The sequence below is a fragment of the Octodon degus genome, unplaced genomic scaffold (genome assembly GCF_000260255.1).
Source record: "Octodon degus isolate 3935 unplaced genomic scaffold, OctDeg1.0 scaffold00076, whole genome shotgun sequence".
Classification (NCBI taxonomy): Eukaryota; Metazoa; Chordata; class Mammalia; order Rodentia; family Octodontidae; genus Octodon; species Octodon degus.
The window spans coordinates 3,238,893-3,242,088 of record NW_004524652.1 but is presented as its reverse complement, the minus strand read 5'-3'; positions in this window follow the sequence as shown (position 1 = coordinate 3,242,088).

The window sequence follows — 3,196 nt, the reverse complement described above, 5'->3', positions numbered from 1 at the left end:
ATAGATAGATAGATAGATAGATAGATAGATAGATAAATAGATAGACAGACAGACAGACACACTTTAGTTTCATGATTCTTGTAGAAAATTTTATGTTTTATATCTTTTAGGGAAGGGTCTATAGGGTGTTCAGGGTCTCACTGCTAGATCTGACTCGCAGTGACCCACCTGTTCACAGCCTCCCAAGAGCTGGGATTACAGGCATGTGCCACCACGCCCAGTCTCAATTGCCATCTAAGTGTGCTTCAGGGGCGGGGCTGGCATGGCAGTCCCGAGGATCGGACCCCCGCCCCCCAGTGCCTGCTTGCAGGTGCTTTAATCTGCTGAGCTATTTGGCCAGCCCTAGAAAATTTTAAATAATTATTCCATGTAATAAATTCAGTTTACAGACAAGCCGCAAACTGTCTAAACCCCATATTCAGCTGTTTGGCAAAACTGCCACATACACTACAAGCATGCATATAGGATAATTTAACATTCTTTGTATGGATTACATTTTGGGTCATAGCTAATCACAAGTTCCCTATAGATCAAAGAGGATATTTGCTTGGAGCTCAGTTTTCTAAGAAGGCAAGTGAAGTGTTTAAACCTGGAAGGAGAAAGAAATCTCAGACAAGTCGCCATTCATTTGGGAAAACTCCATTCTGCGGAGATCTTCCATGTGTCTGGCACTTGGCACTAGGGCCAGCGTTCTGTGGCCTTGCTGAGTGTGCTTTGGTGTCACCGCCTGGTTGTTTTCCAAGATGATTCCAGCTTGCTTCCTGCTTCAGAAGCAGGTGTACCTGGTGGGCAGGTCGCTGTGCACACACCTGCCAGGGCAGGAGGGAGGCCGCCTCCGCTCTACGCATCGGGGGTGAAGCCGTACCCCGGGTCTCCTCCCAGGTTCACTCGCCTGGGACTGCGTTCTCTTCCCAGCCCTTGGCATGGTGTTCTGCAGCAAGCTTCCCCTGGGTGGAGTGCGCCTGTGGCAGCTCGCCTTCCCGGGGCAGGTATGATCCTCTCCCTCTCCTCATTTAACCTCTCCTGGGGAGGGCAGCTTCTGGAATCCAAGTTAGAGTGTCTCTGTGGTTGTCATCAGTTGCTCTCCCAAAGCGCTTCAGTTCCCAGACTGAGAATCTCCCCAAGCGTCTGGGTCGAGCCGGAGGCTTCCCTCTGTGCCTCTCCTTAGGAAGACCGGGCGATGACAAGCTCCTCTGCTGAGCGATTTCTTCAAGAGCTTTCTGAAGATCCCTGGAGCTGTTGACTGCACAGAACTAATTCTGTGTCCAGTGCGTCTGAGTCAGGACCTTTGGGGTTGAGTCCAGCGATCTGTGTGATTCATCAGCTTGCTGAATGACCCTGATGTGCTGGAAAGCTCGATAAATATGGTGCAGCGCATCCCAGTGTCCCCCGACTCTGGCCTTGGTGCGTTTAGGGCTCTCTTTGAGACCAGGAAGCCCACAGAGTTGCCCGGCATTGACTCCTCTGGTTTACCTGGCCTTTTCCTGTCCAGCACAGAGATGCTGCATAGCAACAACTTCTGTCCCCAGCAAGCTGACAGGGCTGCTGACTGCAGCAGCAGACGCACTGTGTATCCAGTGAGAGCGTGTGTCTTCAGAAGTGTTGTTACAAACAGTAGCTGTTGGGCTCTCCGTGAGCCAGGCACAGCACATGTTCCCAATAGGGACTGGAATTCTAGACGGAGTACGGCGGAACACAGGGGCTCCAGCTCGCTAGCGTCACCAGGAGGAGGACAAGCTCTCCATCCGCTGACTACTCAGGGCTGGTAGGGAGGGACGCCTCACTTAGCAATCTCTGCTTGCAATCTGCTTGCACTTCCTGAGCAGTGCAGAAGGGATAGTCCTACAGGAGTCCTTGATTGGCTTGGGGGACACGCGGATTGGTGGAACACTTGGGGCGTGTCTGTGTGGGTCATAAGGTCGTGGCTCTGGCCCCTTCCCTGCTCCGCTCCCTCCCCCACACGCTTCCATCACCAAGTCCCTGCCTCGGACTTGGGTGGCCATGGGCTGAATCCCCCGAAACTGAACTGTAAATTAAACTGCTCCTCCTCTAAGTGGTAGGTGTGTGGTGTTGTGTCCCACCAAGGGGAACTTTGACTAACACAAGTCTTCGTGGGAAAAATACAAATGATTTAAGAGATTGCTTCAGCAGGCAGGCATGTTCCCTGCCTTGGGATGTGCCAGGACACTCACACCCCGGGCTGAGAAGGGGCGCCAAGCACATCTGTGCTGAGTGGTGGCAGCTGCCGCCCTGACGGACCCAAAGGGGACGTCCCAGTGAGGGCTTGTGTGCCGGAGTGCACGGTCCGTGGGGAATGCGCGGATTTTTGTTCAGAGATCTAATGGATGCCGCGATGCCCTGCGCTCCTCGAGTGTGCCACTCCCTCCCTCAGCACTTTACCTGTCTCGTCCACATAGCTGCCCCTTCTAGATAATATTAGCATCATTCCTGTTTACCTGGAGACAGAGGCCTGGAGAAATTAAGCGGCCCCCACGAGGCCTCCCGGCTAACCAGTCACACAGCAGAACTGAAACTCAGGATTGCTCCACCCAGGGCCTCTGGGCCTGGCTGCCTCTCGGCTCCCTGAGCTCATTTGCAGATTTGCAGCTCTCTGAGGAGGTGCGAATGCCCCGTGCTTCACAGCGCTCCAAAGGCAATTTCGATTTTTCTCCATTTGTCTTAGCTGATCTATTTTTGAATCTCATTTTATTTGCACGCGTGCCACTATTTCCAGAGTGGACGGAGCTCCTGGCTCACTCCTTTGGGTCTTACAACGTTTACTCTCTGCTGGCGCCTTGCACTGTATCGGGTCATCAAATCTTCACAATAATATTCAGGTATTATTTTGCTATTTATGATGGCATACGCTGTTTCACAGCAATGGCCGTGTGCTCTGGGGAGCCTTTCAAGAGTAGGATTGCTAATGTGAGTTCAGGAGTCAAACTCCTTAGATTCCAAAGCCGACTCCACCAAAGCTTGCCGTAGGCTCTTAGTAGAACCACCCAGCCTCCTTCCCAGCCCTCATAGAGCCTGCACTTCCAGGCTTATCTCTCAGAATCCAACATCAGAGGGCAGCGTGGGGGAGGAGCTCCAGGTGGCCTGTGGGGACCCCTGGGAGCATGAGTAGGGAGCCTCTCTGGCCTCACCAGTCTCTCAGACCAGGTGCTGAGCTGGAGCGGGCTGGCGGGATTTCTTG